The sequence below is a fragment of the Schistocerca serialis genome, chromosome 5 (assembly GCF_023864345.2).
Source record: "Schistocerca serialis cubense isolate TAMUIC-IGC-003099 chromosome 5, iqSchSeri2.2, whole genome shotgun sequence".
Classification (NCBI taxonomy): domain Eukaryota; kingdom Metazoa; phylum Arthropoda; class Insecta; order Orthoptera; family Acrididae; genus Schistocerca; species Schistocerca serialis.
In genome coordinates, this window is record NC_064642.1 from 339,502,105 (window position 1) to 339,525,947 (window position 23,843).

Sequence of the window (23,843 nt, forward strand, 5' to 3'; positions counted from 1 at the left end):
GCAAGAGTTACAGTCGTGAAGCGCAAAAGATGTAAGATCGGTCGATTATCAAGTCAATCTTATCTATCAACCCGTTTCGGCGTTTTCGATTAATAACGGATTTGTTGTCAACAACGCCGACATGTTTCAAATCCCAACACATACGTCTCACTTCGAACCAATGGAAACGCGTCAAAACTTCCAGAGCGTTGGCCAATAGAAGTGTACACCGATGCTTCAGTGTAGTATCTTTGCAGTTGAAGCTAACATGGCGGTTGTGTAGTGTGTGCGGTGGTGATTGTGGTGTGATGTTTTCATGTAAACTGCTGGTTTATGAGAGAACTGTTGAGATATTGAAGAGGAAATATAATGGATGTTGTACAGCGGTGCGCTCCGAAGGAATAATTCCGTTGTAAAGTACGTAAAATTATTGTAAATATTGTTTATCACAGACTCGTGTTTTGACAGGCACGCTGCGAGCCGTATACGGGTTGCGTTTACGCGCTTTTCGTTTCACTTTATCAGCACACTTTCACCATTATTATAATTAACGTAATTTAAGGCTGACGGAAGGTTGCGCTCTGTACTCATTTCTTGAAAAATTTCTTTTGTAACGCATCAAAACTTTGTTTTCCTTTAATTTTTTGACATGCTGTTGACAAGGTTTGTACTTAGAAACTTTCTTATGCTAAGCTACAGTAATATACACGCTGTACGAGTAACATACATATACACAGTTGGTAAATCAATGTGTTGATAAAAATGTAAACAAATGCGCGTGGAGTATGCAATGTTTTATTGTGGAAAAGCTCGGGGCTCTTATCGCCGTACTCGAATTCTATCATATCAGTGTATAGGTCTAAAATTAATACCGAAACTAAGCTTCCTATTGCCGTTGAGCGGTGGAGAGTGAAAATTAGTCATTACGATTTCTTGCGTTCAGTGCGTAGCCATCTATTGTTCCACAGCAGGTGGTGTGGGAAGTGTGTGTTTTTAGGTCTATGTCCGAAGCTTTTGGTATACTACTCGTAAGAACTTGAGTGAACATTTCTTTTATAGTAATGTAGGCTGATAGAACAATTCTCGGTGTTCACAATAATCTTGCAGCACTACTTGTACGAGTCGCATTTAAGTTGTATTCGTTATAATTTAACGTCACCTTTCAGTTTTCTAACTATCGGAATATTTTGTCGGGGACAAAATATACTCAGGGTGGAAATATCTGTGTGAATAGGTTTTCTAAGTATACATTAACGACAATGATGGAAACACGGTATACCACTATCAAACACTTTCTGATAGAAATTTGCGTCCTAGTGAGTGTATGCTGTGTGACATTAGCCCTGTTACGTGCTGGTTAATGAATGGTAATAAGCCACGAGACCTACCTAACACCATGTTATCGGCTAACAAGAAGTGCTTTCATAAACTATATTGATTAGTGTCATATCGTTAAAGTACAACAATGTTTGGCGAAAGCAGTTCTAAAACGTCGCGGTAACATGACTGACGTTTGCACACATGGTATAAGTCATTTGCCGATTATGTTCTCCACACACAGTTCATTTTTTATTTTCCCTTCCGTCGTCGAGCATAAGATAAAAGTGGAAAATGACGGGAGACTGCTAGACTCCTTTCCACGTGCCCTGAAGGAAACCATAGCAAGCAAGATTCATACAAACCGAATAAGGTAAGGTATTGCTCGACACTACGTGAACGCTCTGTGCTTGTCACATGCTGCCGTTTGATGGAAGGTTTTAATTCTTTTCGCCAATTATAAACTTATTCTTTGGCATAGTAATTTTGTACTTAACACGAATGACGATTGTGTTTTAAAACACAATACAGCAAGCTTTCGGAGGGACCATGTTCCTCTCTCTTGCCTTTGGTTCATTGTCTTCGTTCTAAGGAATTAAGCAGTCGAAACGAATGAAATACTAGTAAACGGCTGCTTGTCATTATCAGATACTGCTGGAGATATTTCTGTTTTGCACTGAACCTACACCGTCCAGTCACATGAAACAACCGTCTACGTTCGACTTCGGATTTGTAAAAAGGCGAGTTATCCTCTTCTTGCACCCAGGCCTTCAGTTCGGACGATCAAAAAGTGTATATCAAGCGTCTAACGAAAGGAATACATCCCTAGTGGGTCCTAGAGGCCCTTTCAATGCGTTTGCGTCAAATTTAGTCCTTCCCAATTTCACTTAAGTACTGTCTCATTATGCGATGTCCTTGCCTCTTAGAATATAGGGTGTGCGGTAAACTGCGCCCAGAACAGTTTGAAGAAAGGTCAACTGATCCCCTGTTGAAACTCCCCAACTTTATCGACAGGTAGAAGAGACTACGGATCATGCGTGGTGTACTAATAAAGATAACTGGAGACGCTCGAACATCCACTATAAATGCCAAAATTTTTGCATCAGAAGTGATTTATTTTCTGTATGACGCAATCACATTTTTTTACTCGTGATCAGATCTTAGAACCAATGCAAATTTAAAAACCATATTACAAATATAGGATATGGAAATCGTATCTCCCCTTCTTGACAAAGCAGACTTTAAAATAAACAAAAATCGCCATGCGAATAGATCAGTACATGCCACGTGTAATGTACGGCGGATACGTTGTCATTCTGCATAAAATGACAGCACGACCGTATGTTAGTGATACAAGCTGTGCATAGCTTCCCAGCGCGCTAGATGTGCTCTCAATATGAGTTCAAAACACGAAAACAATTTTCCTTATAATTTTGTGTGTCATTGCCAGTATCTCTCAACCATGTTTAATTGTTTAAATATGTCAGTGCTGTGCACTAATTTGTGGTTCTTAATTGAGATGGCGAGGGATTCATAAAATCTTCTTGAGTTTTGAACATGGTTTTTTGTAACTGGACCCATCCCAGCGTTGCACTGTACTAAATAGTATGGAGTGTGTGGCTGCTGGTTGCCTCACGGCAGTGTGTTAACGTAAACAATGCATATGATTATTTTTATTAGGAAAGAGAACGCATCATAAAAGAAGGGAAAGTATGATTTTAAATGTTAAAACGACTGGAACCACTGCGATGTGGGTGTGTAGAACGTTATCTCGACCATTGGTAGCGCACTCTTCTTCAGACAACAGGATGGTCACTTGCATGGCAGCTTCGACACGGCTCGAACAAAGCGGTACAGTACCCCGCTGCCTATACCAAGTAGTGATCGTTCAAGCTGTCATCTACAGGGGTGACAAGGACCTTCAGAGTGCATATAGACTGAGAGAGAGTTTCAATCTACGGCAGGTCATTTCGTAATGAACATTTCTTTTGATGCCATAGCAGTTGATAATAGGCGATAATAAACTTCGTGCAATGCTTGAAAAGTTCCAATTTTGCCACTAGCTATTTGTGCGGGGTTGTAGCCGTCCTGAGTCTCCAGTAGGTCTGCCTCTTAAGTTATAATAACACTTCTTCAATTTTTAATGTTGCACGTCCATCGCACTATAGCGCCTTCTAACAATTTTTGGAATGCGAAAGCGTAACTTCTCCCAAGTGCTATTTTAGCATGATGGAATGGTTTACCGTATATCGAAACATTAGACCACAAACTACCATTCCGAGGAGGGCCAGGGCTGCTGGCCAATAATTATACCTTTTCCTGCGCCCCCCGTGACTTCCGAGGAGCGCACGACATGTGCCATAACCCTATTTCCCAGAAACTTCGCTCAGTGCAAGTGCGTCAGAATTAGCGAACACGTCTCTCGGCTTATCCCTAGATAATCGTTTCTGAGAAGACGACGGACAGAGTGTTTGAGGCAGTTTACGTGCGTTTTAGCGAGCGCATAGTTCAACCCAAGCGTCGCTGCTTCAGCGTTTTGCGTCTCGTGTTCGAAACCTGATTTTTATTTTTGTTTATCTACCCATGTCCATAGAAAATGACTACACGAATGTCTTTCTGTGCATACTGAAATAACGTTATCCTTATTCGTCTTCTAATTGTATGTCTGATGAATGATTAAATGAAAAAATATTTGAAATTTTTTTCGGTGAAATTCCTGTAGCGTGTCTTGATTTAAAACCAGTTCCAAGCTCCACTTTTTTATAAAGTGCCACGAAATTATTGCCAAATCGTGAAATCTTCAGCAATGTTAATGACGCTTATTTCCCGAATGAAATTTATACAAAGAAATACTACCTTCGAGCAATGCTCGTGGTGTTCGGAATTTGTGTGTTCCAGATGTTTCTACGATCAATGTGATCCAAGGGAGCGCACGAAATCTTCCTGTAGACACACAAGAATAAAGTAAAAGAATGAATATAAGAATTGATATGAGAGTGAAACATAACAGGAGAATCTGAAAAAGATTGTAACCCCAGAAAACCCCATATATACATGTATTATGTAATGAATGTGACGCTTATTGTGAAACCCAGTTGTAATTTTGCAATTAATATAATGCCCTAGCATCACCTAACTTGATACGAAACATTCGTGTAGTAATTTTCTGTGGCTGTCGGTAGGTAAAGGAATAAAATCAAACAATACTCGGGTTTCGAGCACGGGGGCGCAAAACTGAGAGGCTGTGACGCTAACAACTGTGCCACGATTCCAGCTGATATTATAGCTCGCTAAAAGGCATCTAATGCGCGTCGAAACCTTTTCTCAGAAGCAATCGAGTATCCACGGGTAAGACGAGACTCGTGTTCGCTTATTTCGACTGTTCTTCCAGTGAGCCAGCTTTCTGGGAAATCGGGTGTGTTCTCCTCGTTAGTGGATGGGTAGTTTTCAGGAATTTAGGGCGCAAATTTCACTGGGCGAAATTTTCAGGTATCCGAATCAACACTCTTCTGAAGCCCCACAGTTCAAAAGCTAATCTTCTTCATGTCTGAACTGCTTGTCACCTTTTTTTTTTTTCTGCACAAGACTACACTACAGACAACTACCTTCAGAAAATACTTGCAAACAGCGAAATTTGTCTTCATTTCTGCGTCTCAAAAATAGGCCGTTATGCCATTTGACTTCAAATCCAACATCCGGAATATGTTTCACTCCGTTGTGAGAGCCCCCAGGCTGCTGTTGATTGATCGAGCAGAAGCTTTTTGCTGGTTGTCTCATACTGTCGTTGAGAGAGTGCAGAAAAACATTATGCCACTGGGTAATACGATTGTGCTATCTTCAGAAATTGGGAAACCCTACGCTACCCTCGTTGTGTTGAGATATGTACATATGCGTCTGGCGTATTCAAGAAGCGGTTGCAAGGTCATTCATATCATTGGCATTGAGATACTTAGAAATATGTCACCAACATTCTTCCGTAGGTGCGCGGGGGGGGGGGGGGGGGGGTCTGTTGTTAGTAAGACAAGTTCATGTGGTGCAGGATCATATTTCGAACAATTGTTGGTTATTCGTGTGCTAAGTGCTCCCGTGTACGAAGTACGAATAATAATAAAAGTGACGTGTGGAGAAAACATTGGCATTTCAGGAGCTTCTAACAGCTATCACTGAAGAGTTACCTTTAAGTGATGATGAAACATTGTTTATTTGTTTCATCAAAAAGGAATCACTTTCCCGGTGTTTCACAAGTACGGTTTTTGTTCTCACCTGAGGATGGTGCAAGAGTCGGGAACAGGTTCATTACAAATAGTTGCAGAATAACAAAGTGTTTCAATTTTTATTATGTAATTGTCATGTTCTGTGAAGCACCGACGGAGAATTTAGTTAAATTTACAGTTTTGACAATGTCTTGATATTCCTACGGGAAAAAAAAACTAGTATTGATGATTCTACGTGTTTCTAAAAGAAACATAAGTCAAAAGGTGGCAGAAATGAAAAATCATTTATGCACTGAATATTGACAGTGCGGAGATTATTTTATAACTGTGCCCAGGAATAAATGAGATTTTCAGGAAACGATTGCAACCAGTAGCCTTTGTGGCGGTCCAATTTTTATTTTACCATTACACGTTTCAAGTCGTTTAGGGACTCATCACCAAATGGTACACATTCATTTCTTGATTGTTTATGGCATTATGGAGATCGTTTGTGTAGTTTCTCGCATCTTGGCGTTTAATCCTGGTGCACATATTGGTGCCACACAAATCTTGCCACAGGTAACAACTCCAACGTACTTTACGTGAGACTTATTAAATAATAAAAAGACTGCTTTAAAGCTGAAAATTTTCACCAACAGGTGACAGTATAAAAGTTTCGAAGCAGCTGCACGCTTTTTTGCATACTGTGTGTGAGACGGCGAACATTGACCAGACAAAAGCAGTAAATGCCTTTTGTAACAAATACTGAAGCTCAGCGTTGTCAAACTGGCACACGCTAATTTTACGAGTGTAGCTCATAGTGAAATTGTACGGACGGAAATTTGAATGTGGCGCCATGTATTCCCGTCGCTCTGTTCTCGTGTTAAAAGTGGAAACGCACCAGTGTCTTGTTACCCAGTGAAATCACACACACACAGTGCGCGCTGCTTGGAGAAGCTTGTTTCGATCGATAAATACAAAACATTTCGTGAAGTAGTGCATAAGCCCGACATAACGAACAGCATTGTCTGCGCAAGAGGAATTATATGCGCATGAAATTCTAAAAGTGATAGTTCATCCCATTGACTGCGTAGTGGTTTAGGATCAGTCACCCTGTTTAGCAGCAAAATCAACTATCAACTGTTCAGCAAATTCTTAACACCAAAGCTTACAAACTCTTCAGGTTGACAAATGTAAATATGTACGCTTAACGTGACAATACTATGTAGTAGGCAATGACAATACTATGAGTCTTAACGTGACTGAAATACATGGCAGTAAAAATTAGTGGAGATATTTATTGAAGCTATCAAATAGATTCATCTGTAGGTAGAGCTAATGGAATGTTTAGATTCTTTGCCATGAACCGTGAAGCTGCAGTTATTTTTGCGCAAGATATTACTTAAAAAATAGTTTTGGGGCGTGTACTTAAAGCATTGCTTGAATATGGAGCAGTTAATCAGATCTGTTTACTACGTCATGTGCGTTGAGTCAACTGAAACACGGAAAAGTGACTTCTCCCCACACATGTCACGATTGTAGCACAATAGCATTGCGCAAGTGGCAGTATCTTTGTTATTAAGCTGTCTTTTTATTTACTACGTAGTACATAGGTAGGTCGTGATTCCAGACTTCCTCGGTGAATTTCACTAACGAATTACTCGTCTATAAATATCGATCCATTTACTCGCCTGATAGATAACTCATAAGTAGAGACTGTTGTTACCGAGTACCTTTTCCAGTTAGACTTACAGCAACAATTATTTTTGTAACTGTCAGCGACGAGCTGTTCAGATTTTAGCAACAGCGCGCGTATGTACGTTCTTTTGAATGGGATAAAATCACGTTAGTCGTAAAATGAAAGAAAACAGTATTCACTCTAATATTGCTTTATTGTGGCCAGAGAAATCTATTTGTCAATTCAGTTATCAGAAACTGTATGAAAAGCTTTTAAGGGTGTCACAGGGTAGGTTGTGCTGAGAAATAATTAAGAAAAAAATTCGATGCGGTGCGCCGTTTTCGAGTTAATTAGCATTGAAGTTGGCCAATCAGGCCGTTGCGCGCGCAGATTCGAGTGCCCCACCAGATACAGTTAGTTGTTCTCGTAGGTAGATTAGAGCGCACGATACTGCTTAGCCTGTGGCTCGAGTTCGATCCCTTACTACTGCCCCAGATCCAATTTTTGTACTGCTCTCTTTCTCGGTTTTAGGAAACAACATGTTTGACAACACCGTCCCTGGCAGGCCGCGTGAATTTGCGCGCTCAACCGTCTGATTGGGTAACTTAAATGCTAATTAACTCGAAAACGGCGCATCGTATCGATTTTTTTCTTAACTATTTTTCAGCACAACCTACCCTGCAATAGCCCGCCCGGCTACCCGTGCGGTCTAACGCACTGCTTCCCGAACGGGAGGCGCGCCTGTCCCCGGCACAAATCCGCCCTGCGAATTAGTGTCGAGGTCCAGTGTGTCGTCCAGCCTGTGGATGGTTTTTAAAGCGGTTTTCCACCTACCCTCAGTTACGATGCGTCGGCGATTGCTGCGCAAACGCAGTTTCCACGTACACATACACCATAATTATTCTACCACGCAAACATTTGGAGCTACACTCGTCTGGTATTTGACGTTCCCGGGGGGAGTGTCCACTGGGGGCCGAACCGCACAATAACCCTGGGTTCGGTGTAGGGCGGCGGTGGGGTGGGTGAACTGCTGTGGCCTGTTGTGGGGGGTTGTCAATCACTGAGGGGGGCTACGGCGGGCCGAAGTCTCTCTGCTGTTTCTAAGTCCCTGATCTAATGACATACATACTTATATACATACATACCCTGCAATACCCTTACAAGCTTTTTTTCATACGCTCCGATTAAATCCTGAAGATAAAGAACCATTAAACTTTCACTAAATCCGTACGATCTTTAGGAATAGTATGCACCACTCGCAACACGATGTTATCCAGTGGTCGTACAAACATTTTCGAATCACACGTAACTATAACGAATGTTAGCGAGACAGTAAAGGAAAGGAACTGCGTCTACGTGAGGTCTCCGTTACCGCGTCCAAAATTTGTGTAGGGCAATTGACGGGCTTTATGACCCAACATTTCGCTTTCACGCACAGCTGCAGCGACTTTTCCGAGTTGTATGAAAGAGCGCGCGCGCAGTGCGTTTGCCAGACTGTAGTCCGCTGAAGAAAAGGCACCGCTTTTTCTCGCTTATTTCCATCCATTCCGGTAGGAGTAGCGAGAGGTTGGGGCTATATTTTTCATCGTAATGTGTTTACGCCTGTGACGAGTGGGTGGAGGGGCGGGGGGGGGGGGGGGTCGCCTCGGTTGCGTCAAGCACGGAATGAACGCGAGCCTCGACGGACACCGACGCACTGTGTGTTCACTCTGCCCCACGCCTTCGGCCGAGTTATCGATATCGTCTCAGAATTTTGTTTCTGGCTAGCTGGCAGCACTGTCGTGCTTCCACTGGATCGCAGATGTTTTTGTCATTCATGAATGACTTGGCTACAACTTTGACTAGCCTTTACTTTTTATCGTGAAACTGACTCTCGCGTGTCACCAATGTTTGAGTTCATAATGTCTTTTTAACACCAGTCCCAGTAGACACACGTTACTGCTTGGATGGCATACCAACAAACTGATCGCAGATTTGTTTACATTTTGAGCATTCTTAAGGCTTGTTCAATTGAGGAATTGCTATTTTACGTATAAACTACATATGGTTGCGTGTACTCAAATGAGTCCAAACATTATGAACAAATGCTTAACAGCATGTTAGTACACCTTCGGGAAGCAGTTCGAGGTGTGTGAGAAAAGTAATGACACTGACAATACTGCGAGGGATCCGGCAACGCTGTGGTGTTCTACTATTGTAGATCGGTGTGTTCTTCCCTTCCACATGCTCCATCCGAGTTTGAGCTCCGTACAGCGATCACGTGATTTTTGAGAGCGGCCTCAGCAAAGTTGTGTTTTTGCTGCGTGTTGCGAAAATGGAACAGCGGAATTTAACGCAATACTTTATGGCATAATGCTGCTCTAAATTTCGGGAATCCGCGAGTGTGAATAGTTGAAACAGGACTGTTAGGGAACATTCCTTTATCAACATCACAAATTATTCGCTGGCCCAAATAATTTTTGGAAGAACGAGAACAGGTCGAAGATAAGGCTCGCTTAGGGTGACCTTCAGACGAAAATGTCGAACGTGTGCGTGCTCTTGTGAGGTAGTTCCTCCTACGAAGATATCCTTGAAACTCTCAGGAATAGGGTGAAATGAGTGACATTGGACATGTCAGTCAAGTGGATTCTGCATCATGACAACGCCCCATGTCACACGTGCACTTCCATCACGGAATTTTTGACCTCGGAAGCCATTCCCGTTTTTCCATAGGCTCCCTATTCACCTGATTTGAGTGCTTCTGACTTTTCTCTTTTCTAGAAATTGAGAAATGTCTTAAAAGCACATAATTTTGGGAGTCTGCAGAACGTTCAAAAGAATTTGACCGCCATCTTAAAAGCTGTATCAGTTGAAACATTTCAGCGCTTCTATCAAGACTGGGAACGACTCCGCCGCTGTATGGATGCCGATAGGAACTACTTTGAACGGGACAATATGTTGTTCGAAAAAAAGATAAAAAATAAGTCATTACTTCTCTCACACCTCGTACTGCTCTGCGTGGCATGGATTCGTCCTTGATATGTTCCCGGAGGTATGTAGCACCATATATCTACCCACAGGCCACGTAATTCCTGTACAGTTACGGGCCGGTGATTTGTAGGCGCGGAGGTGGCGCCCCGATTGGGTTGTATCGGATTCGAAGATTTTATAACGAAGACAACGTAAGCTCATGACCACGCTCTTAAAACCACTGTTATACTAAAATGGTCATGTCACACGGACAGTTACCCTGCTGGAAAATACCATCACCGTCGAAAACACGAAACCTGAAGGGATGCAGGTAGTCCGCAATAATGTTCACGTAGTACACAGTCGTTAAGGTGCCTTAGATTACTACCAAAGGTCACATGGAAGCTCAGTTGAATCCCTCCTAGTATAATACTGCCCCCCCCCCTCCTCTCCCTCCTCCCACGCACCTACCCACCGGCTTGCGTTTGTAGCGCCGTGTGTGTTTCGAGCAGCCGATCGCATCGACCTCTTGCAACAATAAGCGTGATTCATGTCGTCATGAAAAAAAGTTCCATTGATCCATGGTCTAATCTCGATGATTCTGTGCCTGCTGCAGTCATAATTGCATAGAGAGGAATGTCCATGCAGTGAACACTGAGATGCGCAGAACAGGGTTTTTGACTTGGTAAGGCAGAAAAAGTGCTGGTAAGCGCTCTGAAGACGTTGAATGTTATTAATGAAGACAACAGTTTTGCCTTCCACGGTACAAAGCATACTTACTGTGCATGTATATGTTGTCTTCGGTTGCTGCACGGTATAACTTAATACTGATAGTTTTCTATGGTGAATGGTATGAGTAAGTCCAGCGCAAAAGAAATTAATATGACATTGTGGAGTGTCTTCCACTGAAAAATAATAATAATAATAATAATAATAATAATAATAATAGTCTCTAGAGTCCGACACTTGGGAGACGCCGCTAATGATGTGTAATTGTGTTCCAGTGAATAGTATGTCTGGCGCTTTTATTTCTGATCTCTCAACACTTTCCCCACGTGTGCGCAACGCAGCGGCGTAATCATACTCTTGATGACATACGCACCAATGACAGTGTATGTGTAGTTTTTCGGGGCGCCATGTACCACATAACACCATCCATTCTGCTGATCTACGAAGTAAAAGTAAACATTCGGTTCGGCAGCGGAGTATTTATACAAGGGCAAGATGTCAGATTCTCGGCCTCACACAAAGATAGTGTTGGGGTCCATGAATTTCGTCTTTGTTATGTTGATACATATTGTACAATGGTCAGTGCAGTACAGTGTCTACTTGGACTGCAGACAAGTTTATTTATGAGGCTTTTTTTTTTAATGTAGTCGTTCACATGGATAAACTGGAATAAGGTGATGTCATAGTCTGAGTGCAGACGTGGCTGTACGTCTCATGAAAGTGACAAGTGCGGTACATCCCAAAAATGGCAGCTACTGGTGGAAATAAGTCACTAGGCTTGGATCCACAGGCCTATAAATCTCTTGGAAGAAGACATTTTCCTGTGTGAGACTGGTTTTTATTTGAAGTGGACATCTTTCGTTTTTTATTATTTTTTTTACGATTAGCTGATTTCGGCCCTTGAACATAACAAAATGTAAAAGCAGAGTCGTATAATATGAGAAATAAAGTAAAAAAATACAGTAAATGTAAAACTACGCGTTTCAGTTACTTAAATATCAGAATTGTTATGTGTACAGCGCGTCTTTTTGCACAAAGCAATGTGAATATGCACTTTCCACATTGCACGGAAGTGTATGGGTTTAACCTAATGTGGTACGCCTAATGCCTTCTATGATAGCCGACCGCTGTGGCCGAGCGGTTCTAGGCGCTTCCGTCCGGAACCGCGCGACTGCTACGGTCGCAGGTTCGAATCCTGCCTCGGACATGGATGTGTGTGATCTCCTTAGGTTAGTTAGGTTTACTTAGTTATAAGTCTAGGGGACTGATGACCTCAGATGTTAAGTCCCATAGTGCTTAGAGCCATTTGAACCTTCTATGATAAAGAACGCAGTTAATGGCCAATGTAGCACATTTGGTGAGATTATGAATGATACTACAGAAACAGTACTGTAGTAAATTACTCGATATGCGGTAATCTTTATTCGCTCAAGGACCTTTTTTTTTAAAAAAAAAAAAAAAACACTACAAAGTTGACATCCCAGAGAAAAAGATTGGTCCGAACTTCTCGCAATTTCTTGCGTGTTTCGGATGATTGTTCGGGGCTAAAAAATTTATGAGACCAGCTGTTCACCGGTTGCTGCCGTTTCGCGGGCGTGGCTTCACAACTAAGTTATTGTGAAGTTGCGCTCTATTCTAATATCCCTATCCTGATAGGGCCTTATTATCAGATCTTTTTCTGCCCATTCATACGGATTTGAAGTCTATAAATTGTGATTCACATATGACGACCCCGAGAAAAACCGTAAGTCCAAGTACTTCAATTGGTTCAGTACTGTACAGGATATGCTATATTAGGCGGCTGCTTCAGAATCTGGAGTCGAAAGGGAAAATACCTGTTCTCCATCACGAAATTGCGAGGGCAATTCAGCTGTATGGGGCATTGTTGGTGGCCCTGATGTGTTTTCTGTTCTTTCTGAAGGCATGCTTCAAGCAAGTGAAAATGAAAACGTTCTCCAACTTGTTTGGTTTTTATATTAGCTGAAAGACATAGATGCTCGCTGTGCCACAAAACGTGAAAACCGTGTGTATTACTGCGTCGGATAATCAGAATGCTTGGCACGTGGCGCAGTTCTTCCGCCTGGAGTGACGGGGGAATTTGTTGTGCGCGGAATATACTGCACCCCCCTGTCGCGGTAATTTCCTGCTTGGAATGAACCTAATTTGTAGGCATTTAGAACCCGGGGCTATGACTGTCCATCCTCTCGCCACAGGTTACATCCAGCTGCCTTAAAGTCAGCCAGGCAAACCTAAGTTGTAACGCTAACGGACTGAAAATGAGATGGCGTTGTCTCTCGGCCAGTTGGTATTTCGTTTGTTTCAGAATCTGGCGGACAACAAAGAATCCGAATGCCGTTAGGAACGCCTTTTTCCCCATAAATGCCTTTGGGAGAACTGCTGGCCTGCCAGACATCACGAGCGTTATTATGGTTATTTAGTTTTTTTATATCCTTCCTATTTCTGCACCAATCTGTAACAAATAATGAAACCCCAAGTGTTCAAGAAACACAACATCGCGCTTGCCCGTCTTTTCGCTACACTCAGTGGTAGACGATTTTGTCTAAGTGAAGTAAGTCCCCTATAGTCTGAAATTTTATCAGGCGGGAAAGAGTAGCTCCAGCTTTTAAAGTAAAATTCGTATGGTATGAATAGCTGGGAGTGTCGTCGTCGTCGTCGTCCCCCCCCCCCCCCCCCCCTTCGGCAGATCAGGTGCAGCGCCTAATTGGAAAGGTTTTTCGTCTCATTCGTGCCCGCAAGCACCTTTCCGTCGCAGCGTGTGTACGTGTGCGTGTGCGCGCGCGCTTTAGAGATACCCAGTCCCCGCGCATAGTCTATTCCTCTCGAATAACACCATACTTTTGAACTATGAGCTCATAAGATTCTCTTCATCTCAGTGCACGAACAGTTATAGCGTTCAATATTGTTGCAGTATTTGCCCTCTTTTCCTTAGTTATACCATTATCTGCTGGTACTATTTGATCTGTTTCGGTAGGTGTCATAATACTGAAACTCTTGGGCCATTTTTACCAGTCTTCTTCTCCCGACGCATTTGATACGGACGATATCATACGAGGCGGAGCTCTGCTTCGGATACGTTACGGGTTCGAAAAGAAATCTGCTGTCTCATTTTCAAAGGAACCATGTCGAAGTTTCCTTTAATCGATGTAGGAAAGTCATAAGTCTAGATTCTCGGATGGGAGACAAGAACTGCTATCGCCTCCGAATGCGAATCCTAACCCTTAACCACTGCGCTCAGTTGATAGTCACAGCGTTTCCAGTTGTATCTTGTCTGACGAGATATTGGCTGACTCGATGAGACCAATACTTTTCTTCTGTGATTTAGTAACTATACGTATTCTAATCAATTATTTGGTCGAGAAACTTAATACAATGGTCTAGCGGGCACAACCCAATACAGTGGAAAATACTTACTCTAGAGAAGCCAGTCTCACTGTACCTCAGCAGTAGCACGATACTGGATATACCTGAACATGTTTAACAGACTTCATTTGGAGTGCGTCTTGCGTCAGGCTAAACCCTCAACAGAATTCGGCGCATGGCTTCCAACACAATCGTGTCTGAACTCATACTCCGCTAACTGCCATTTTCTCGCTTAGTGAAGTTATTAAATAATTCACCAAGACTAAATTGCTGCACCCTAGAGAACCAGTGAATCAGCCCTTAAGCGGTGAGCTACCTGGTTTTTGTTGCCGTAGAAATATCGCGGCCGTTTTGAGGGGGGCGGCGGGCGGAGGGTTGGAAGAAACTACGTTAAGTGCATTGGTGATACGCCCCAAACTTTTAGTAGCGTGACTGTTAGTCAATAGCACCAATGCGTTAGTTGCTAGTAAACCATCTAGTTGAATACATTACACAGGGTTAGTTCTCCTGCAGTCAGTATTAATGGTATGACATGTCGCACAAACAAGACCATACACATCGCACTTGAAATGTAACTTGCCCCGCCCATCTTCTTTTCCGTCCTTGGCAGCTTGTGCGGCTAGCTCTCGTAGATGCTGCAGACAACGAGTGGTCAGGAAAATTGTAACGAAATGCACGCTCAGCTTAGGTATCGATATGTCTTCAAAAATATATAAAAGTAAGTAAATGTTTCAGATAATTATATCAGTCAGTTTGTGTCTTCGTACGTGAAGTAAATAACCTATAAATTACAAAACGTGTCTCCGTCTGGATTATAATGATAAAGTTGAATGGAATTGTTGGCTGGAAGACGCTGAGCAATAGGTTCATCATACGCTTAATTGGAGAAATACTATTTTTTCGCGCATAGCGGCATCTTAACTTCGGAAAAGTGTGTGCTGTTCACTTCAGGTGACAATTTGTGTGTGCTTGCTTCCTTGATGATGACGATGCGACAGAGAAGCGAGCGGGTAAAATCTGATGCCGGCACATAGGCTGTTCCTAATGAACAACAGTGTTAAATACCCTCACCCCGTGAGATACTGCAGGGAGGTTTATAATTTAATCTAGGAAATTGGCGCAAAGTCAGGTGATACTGAGCAGCCCTTTCATTGCTAGACAAATACTGGGATCGGAAATTTCTCACACTTAAAGGATTCGAAGCTGCTTCCTCATAGTTTACAGCCACCGCACAAGCTGATGTTAGCTGCCACAATGCAGAATTTCGTCCTCCGCCTGTGGCTGTTCACAGAAGGCAAACATTATTTCTAGCTTTTGGCAAGCAACGTTGTAGCGAAGCCTAGGAATACACAATTTGTAGTTGTTTCAGAAGTCTTTTCGCAGGTAGCAGAAGTCATCAGATTTGAATATAATGGAAACGTAACCGTCGCTCCCATTTCACTGCTTCGTGTTAGGAAACAGGCACAGATGCGCGCAAATTAAATTGTGGAGAAAGAACGGAATGGAGAACGCGTAGAGGGTTTTGTTTTCTCTCGATGGCGTCGGCATTAATTTACATGTATAACAGGACAAATTAATGAAGCATTTCAGTTCGGACAGTCGCGCAATTACACGCGCCGGTTTAAATAATTGCTTGTAAGAGTATTTGTCGAGGGATGTTTGTTCGTGTATTCATACCTCTGCCGAGAATGCGAAGCACGGGATTTATGTGTGACACGCATTCTAATGCTGTGAAACCGAGAGCGTTTCTACGAAAATGCCTTTCTTTATTATGGAAACTTTTTAAATTAAATTCCCGAAACTTTTTTTCGCGCATACAGGGTGTTACAAAAAGGTACTGCCAAACTTTCAGGAAACATTCCTCACACACAAATAAAGAAAAGATGTTATGTGGACATGTGTCCGGAAACGCCTAATTTCCATGTTAGAGTTCATTTTAGTTTCGTCAGTATGTACTGTACTTCCTCGATTCACCGCCAGTTGATCCAATTGAAGGAAGGTAATGTTGACTTCGGTGCTTGTGTTGACATGCGACTCATTGCTCTACAGTACTAGCATCAAGCACATCAGTACGTAGCATCAACAGGTTAGTGTTCATTACGAACGTGGTTTTGCAGTCAGTGCAATGTTTACAAATGCGGAATTGGCAGATGCCCATTTGATGTTTGGATTAGCACGAGGCAATAGCCGTGGCGCGGTACGTTTGTATCGAGACAGATTTCCAGAGCGAAGGTGTCCCGACAGGAAGACGTTCGAAGCAATTGATCGGCGTCTTAGGGGGCACGAACATTCCAGCCTATGACTCGCGACTGGGGAAGACCTAGAACGACGAGGACACCTGCAATGGACGAGGCAATTCTTCGTGCAGTTGACGATAACGCTAATGTCAGCGTCAGAGAAGTTGCTGCTGTACAAGGTAACGTTGACCACGTCACTGTATGGAGAGTGCTACGGGAGAACCAGTTGTTTCCGTACCATGTACAGGGTGTGCAGGCATTATCAACTGCTGATTGGCCTCCACGGGTACACTTCTGCGAATAGTTCATCCAACAATGTGTCAATTCTCATTTCAGTGCAAATGTTCTCTTTACGGATGAGGCTTCATTCCAACGTGATCAAATTGTAAATTTTCACAATCAACATGTGTGGGCTGACGAGAATCCGCACATAATTGTACGATGGAGCTCCTGCACGTTTCAATCGAAGTGTTCGTACGTTTCTCAACAACAGATACGGTGACCGATGGATTGGTAGAGGCGGACCACTTCCATGGCCTCCACGCTCTGCTGACCTCAACCCTCTTGACTTTCATATATGGGGGCATTTGAAAGCTCTTGTCTACGCAACCCCGGTACCAAATGTAGAGACTCTTCGTGCTCGTATTGTGAACGGCTGTGATACTATACGCCATTCTCCAGGGCTGCATCAGCGCATCGGGGATTCCATGCGACGGAGGGTGGATGCATGTATCCTCGCTAACGGAGGACATTTTGAACATTTCCTGTAACAACGTGTTTGAAGTCACGCTGGTACATTCTGTTGCTGTGTGTTTCCATTCCATGATTAATGTGATTTGAAGAGAAGTAATAAAATGAGCTCTAACATGGAAAGTAAGCGTTTCCGGACACATGTCTACATAACATGTTTTCTTTCTTTGTGTGTGAGGAATGTTTCCTGAAAGTTTGGCCGTACCTTTTTGTAACACCCTGTATATCTGACGAGTGACAGAAATTCGGCTTAGAAATGTGATAGCGCAAGTACAATGAATAGAAGCCGAACTTTCGGGCTTCATTTGCGTTCGTGCAGTTGCCGGAAATGGCGGCCGAAGACTCCCAATATTACGAGTCATCTCGTTCTACTAACTGTCTTGGCGAAGAGGACTGAGGAGCGTTCAGAGTTTCACGACAACCTCTTGCCCTTGGGGTGGGAAACTGTTCCTAAAAGGCGGAGGTATCAGCAACGATCAGTGACATGGTACTGTTGAAGGCAATGGAAACCCTGCATTATAAAAACACATAATGTGTATCCACAGGACATGTGGTCTGTAATTGAAAAATGTCTCTTCAATGGTAATTGATTCCGGATCAGTTCCCCATTCTGATCTCGGGAGGGGAGACTGCCATGGGAGAGATAACCATGAGAAAAGATTTAATAACGAACGAAACGGTAACATGATACGTGCCGGAGCTTGGATTGTTATGTGCAGCCAGAAGCAGACACACAGATCACAATTTAGAAATTGTGAAGATTAGACTGAAGCCTAAGTGACTCACGTGAGAGCGTTAATGTGTAAGGAATTTGGGTACTGAAGCTATGACAAACGATGAGATTCGATTGATGCCCTAAGTATAAAGGTATTGCGATAGTGAATACCACAGTAGGCAGTTCATTTGAAGAGCAATGGACGTCTCTAAAAATGCCAGTCACACAAGATGAAAAGACAAAGATAGCTGCAGCGAAGGTAACTGCGAAGAGACCCTGGGTAACAGAGAACTGCGAAGAAATCTTGAGTAACTGAAAAAATACTTCAACTCGTAGATGAAAGAAGATACAAAAAATGAAAGAAGTAGGTCAGGGAAGCTAAGACGAAATGGTTGCAGGGAATGTGGACAAGTCGAAAAAGGACTGATTCGGCGCAAAGAAAAACCAACAGCCCTCGGTGATATTAAAAGCAAGAGTATGAACATTAAGAGTGCAATGGGAATTCCGCTGTTAGGGGCAGTGCAGATAGATGGAAAAAGTTCATGGAAGGCTTCTACTGTGGGGAGGACTTGGCTGATGACGTGACTGAGGAAGAAAAGGGGGTCGATACGGAAGACATAGGGGATACAGTATTAAAGTCATAGTTTAATAGAGCTTTGGAAGGCTTGCGATCAAATAAAACTGGAGATAAAATTCCTTCGGAATTTCTAAAACCAATGGGGAAAGTAACAACCAAGCGCCTATTCAACTTGGTGTCCAGAATCTATAAGATTGGCAAAATACCATCAGATTTTCGGAAAAATATCATGCACTCAGTTTCGAAGACAGCAAGAGCAGGTAAGTGCGAGAACTATTGCACAATCAGCGTAACATCTGATGCATCCAAGTTGCTGATAAAAGTGATATACAGAAGAATGGGAAAGAAAATTGTACTATTAGACGAATATCGGTTTGGCTTTAGAAAATGTAAGGCCCCAGAGAGTGAGTTCTTACGTTACGATTGACAATGAAAGCAAGACGAGTTTTCTAGACATTAATGTCTCTAGATATTTTAATACGGTTTGTCGACCTGGAAGAAGCGTTCGACAATTTTAGAAATCCTGGGAAAAATAGAAATATCTTCGTTTACATACATACTCCGCAAGTCACCGAACGGTGTGTGGCGGATGGTATCCAGTACCACTAATCATTTCCTTTCCTGTTCCACTCGCAAATAGAGTGAGGGGAAAACGACTATCTATATCCCTCCGTACGATAGTAGAATCGTTCTGTAGCCAGCTTCAGGCGCCAGTTCTGTAAATTTTCTCAATACTGTTCCTCCAGGGATCCCCGTTTGAGTTCCTAAAGCATCTCCGTAATACTTGAGTCTTGTTCGATCCTACCGGTAACAAATCTAGCAGGTCGTCTCCGAATTGCTTTCATGTCGCCATTTAATCCGACGTGGTGCGGATCCCAAACACTCGAACAGTACTCAAGATTGGGTCGCGCAAGTGTCCTTCATGCGATATCCTTTACAGATAAACTACATTTTTCTAAAATTCCCCCAATAAGCCGAAGTCGACCATTCGCCTTCTCTACTACAGTCGTTACATGGTCGTTTCATTTTACGTTGCTTTGCAACGTTACGCCTAGATATTTAATCGACGTGACTGTATGAAGCCGTACAACACAGCGTCACCAGCAAACAGCCGCAGATTGCTGCTCGCTCTGTCCACCAGATCATTTATGTATATAGGAAATAACAGCGGTCCTATCACACTTTCCTGGGACGCTCCTGACGGCGCCATTCTCTCTTAGCTCTCTTAGGATCACGCCGTCTTACTGGGTTCTGTTACTTAAGAAGCCTTCGAGCCACTCACATGTTTGGGAACTTGTTTCATATGCTCGTACCTTCGTTAACAGCCGGCAGTGGGGCACCTTGTCAAATGGTTTTCGGAAATCTAGAAATATGGACTCTACCTGTTGCCCATCATCCATAGCTCGCCGGATATCGTGTGAGAAAAGGGCAAGCTGAGTTTCGCACGGGCAATTCTTTCTGAAGTCGTGCTGATTCGCGGACAAGCTTTTCCGTCTCAAAAGAATTTATTGTGTTCGAATTCAGAATACGTTCAACATCTTTCTTTTATCCTTCTTATATACAAGATGCGCCTGCTCTTATTCTCCAGTGTCTTGCGACTTTGCGCTAGAAGCTAAGGAAGGGACCGATGCCATACAGCACTCTTTGTAAAATCGACTAGGGATTCCATCCCGACCTGGCGACTTACTTGCTTTCGATTCTTTCAGGTGTTTCTCTATGCCAGAGATGTTTATCACTATGTCCTCCATACATGAGCCTGTGCTGTTGTCAAGCAACGGCATGTTTGCACGATTCTTCTGCATGAACGATTGCTTAAATGCGAAATTTAAAACTTCGGCTTTCCGTATCTTCTACTGCGACACGAGACTCGTGAGCGTGTGACTGGATAGAAGCCTTAGACCCGCTTAGCGATTTTACATAGACCCAGAATTTTCTCGGGTTCTCGGCATGATCTTTTGCTAAGGTATGACGGTGGTAGTTGTTGCATGCGCTTACAGACACAAGAATTTCTACAAACTTTTGCGTGTCGTCATTTGAGCGTTCTCCTTTGAAACGAGGGTGCAACAATCTTTGCGACCTCAGCATTTTTCGAATTTCGTTGTTAAACCACGGTGGGTCTTTTCCGTCCTTAATCCGCTTATTTGGCCCATATTTCAGTAGAGCACGATTTACAGTCCGTTTAAACTTTACTCACGATTCCTCTACGCCCTATATACTGGAACTACATGATGTTAGTTCACTGTCTGAGTGGGGTGCTAACAACAGCTTATCAGCTCTTTCTAGCAGAAATACTCTCCCATCCTTCTTGAATGATTTATTAACTTAAGTAACTATAGTCGCTATGATGACACCATGGTCACTAATCGTGTCTCTACACTGACACTGTCGAAAAGGTCAGGCCTGTTTGTAACTACAAGGTCTGGTGTACGAGGGTTGTCCAGAAAGAAAGTTCCGATCGGTCGCGAAATGGAAACCAGTGGGAAAATCCGGTAAAGCTTTGCACAGACGTGTTGGGCAGTGTCTCTAGTATGCCTGTCGATCGTGTCGCGTCGCTCTTTTCAGTTTTGAGTGTACAGTGAGCACGTAAAGATGCGTAGGGAATAGCGTCTCCCGCCAAGTATGAGGACCTGGTTAGAGATTTCGCCTGTGTCATGCAGCCCACATAACACAACTGTCGAGCAGTTCCTTCTTAATGCCAATTCTCGGCCGCGCGCTGCAGGGGCAATGAAGACGCTCCTGCAGCGTTTCCGATGAGAAGTGTTTGATCACCTACAATATAGTCGGTATTTGGCTCCCCCTGACTCTCATCTCTGCTTACAAGAACCGCTGGCTATGAAGACAGAATTTTTCCACAGACAACAGGGCAGATAACTGGCCGAAAGCACAGGCGGCTACTTTCTATGACAAGGGTATTGGAAAGTTGATACAACACTACAACATTCTAAGTTGGAGCGGCGACTATGTAGAGAAGTAGGTGGAAGGTGTACCTAACAGTTGCAAATAAAACGTTTATGGTTTTCAGTTTGGTTTCCATTTCATGACCGATCGGAACTTACTTTCTGGACAACCCTCGTATTTCCATTGAGTATGGACTGTCTAACTATCTGCTCAAGACAAATTTTCGAAAAACTTGTTCAAAAGTATTTCACACGACTGTCTGTACCCCCCTGCAATGAATCCATAGACATCCCAGTCTGTACTCGGTAGGTTAAATTCGCCTCCAACTAATATTACGTAATCTGAGTATTTACGCGCTGCTGGCAGTAGACTTTCTTTGAATGACTTTAAAGCTGTCACAGGAAAATCAAGTGGCCGGTAAAAACATCTAACAATTAACTTGATTTCACCTGGACCTGTTATACACGCCCAGATAACTTCACTGTCACATTCGAATTCGACCTCAATAGAGACAATATTTTTGTCATGTGCAATGAACACACTCCTTCCTGTGGCGTCTAAACTCTCTTTTCGATATATGTTCCATTTATCGCTAAATATCTAGGAGCTTTCTATTTCGGGTGTCAGCCAGCTCTCGATCCCGAAAATAATTTGAGCTTGATGAAATTCCTGGGCGGCAGAAAATTAGGAAACTTTGTTACGAATACTTTGGTAATTTAATGTTAAAATTTGGACAGTCGAAGCATCATTACTCTGAACGCGGTCTGATTTCGCTATATGCTTGTCGTCTTGCGAGTGTTCACAGGAGTACGTCAAACTACCGTCTAGCTTAGAAAACACTCAAGAGCACTCCACAAGTTATTTGCTACTCGAGCAGCTGATTCCTTTGTGTAGTACACCCCTGACCTATCAAGGAGGTCCTACAATTCCCCACTCAATAACACAGTTCCAGAAACATGCAGCCAAGACCGCCACAGAGTCGACGAAGTCTTTGATTGAGTCCCTCTACTCGGCTCCAAATCAAACGATCCCTACCAACTATGGGAACGATACTAAAAATTAAGAGCTCTGCTTGCACCCCAGGATCGAGGCAAGCAGCCTCCATCACATCCGCAAGTCGTCTTTATAAACTGATGACGGCCTCTGAACCCATGCCACAGGCCTCGATGGTGCCAGCGTAAGCCTTGACTTGCAGACGGCTGCACTCTGCACGCTAGATAGCTGTTGCCAAAACCACCTCCACATCTCGGATGAGACACCTGGCATAGGCACCGAGCGCACATTGGTTTTCTTTCCGGTCTTGAACGCTATTTCGCTAAGGGGCTCCAAACCGCGCCTAACGTTGGAGCTCCTGATAACTGGTAAACTCCTGCCCCCGTTTTTCTTCTCAGACCCTGCTGAAGGAACCACCTTTCCACCCTTTGGGAAGAACAGACTAGCCCAGACGGTCAGTCTCCACACTGGCCCTCCGCGTCGAGCGACGCTAAAGCTTTACCATCTGCCACTCACCTTGATGTGAGGGCGGATCCATCTGTCGGGTACAGTAGCAGACGCTTCGGCAGCAGAGCCCGTGGGTTCCTATAGGGAAAGACGTATATTAAACAAGATTTACAAAAACTGAGAGGGAACGATAAGAATTGAAAGCCAAGAACAAAGTGCTCAGAGTAAAAAGGGTGAAAGACAGAGATGTAGTCTTTCGCCTCTTCTGTTCTGATCGAAGAAGTCATGACGAAAATGAAAGAAAAGTGCGAAAAGGTGATTAAAATTCAGTGTGAAAGGACATCAGTGATAATATTCGCCGATTATTTTGCTCTCCTCTGTGAAAGTCAATAGGAATTGCAGGATGTGTTGGATGGAGTGAACAGTGTAATGAATAGATTGAGAATAAACCAAAGACGACGAAAGTAATCAGAAGCAGAAATGAGATTAGCGGAAACCTTAATCTCCAAATTGGGGACCATGAAATAGACAGCAGTTAAGGAATTTTAGTACTGTGGGAACAAAACAACATATAACGGACGATGCAGTAACACTAAAAAGCAAGTTGGCATAGATAAAGAAAGCATTCCTAGCCAAGAAAAAGTCTGCTAATGTCGAACATAGGCCTTAATCTGATGAAAAACTTCTAAGAATGTACGTTTGAGCACAGGATTGTATGCTATTGAATCATGGACTGTGAGAAAACTGGAAAAGAAGAGAATCGAAGCGTTTGAGATGTGGTTCTAAAAAAAAAATGTTGAAAATAAAGTGTAGTGCTAAGATAAGGTTCAAATGGCTCTGAGCACTATGGGACTTAACTGCTGTGGTTATCAGTCCCCTAGAACTTAGAACTACTTAAACCTAACTAACCTAAGGACATCACACACATCCATGCCCGAGGCAGGATTCGAACCTGCGACCGTAGCGGTCGCGCGGCTCCAGACTGTAGCGCCTAGAACCG

General features: G+C 43.2%; 1 long non-coding RNA gene across 1 annotated transcript in view; it reads left to right on the forward strand.

The window, feature by feature from the left end:
• The first annotated feature begins 248 nt into the window (after positions 1–248).
• LOC126480963 (uncharacterized) overlaps positions 249–23,843 on the forward strand; it is a 300,309-nt gene continuing 276,714 nt past the window's right edge. Inside the window, exon 1 of the long non-coding RNA XR_007587489.1 lies at positions 249–396. This is a non-coding gene — a long non-coding RNA (uncharacterized LOC126480963). The remainder of the gene's footprint in view (positions 397–23,843) is intronic.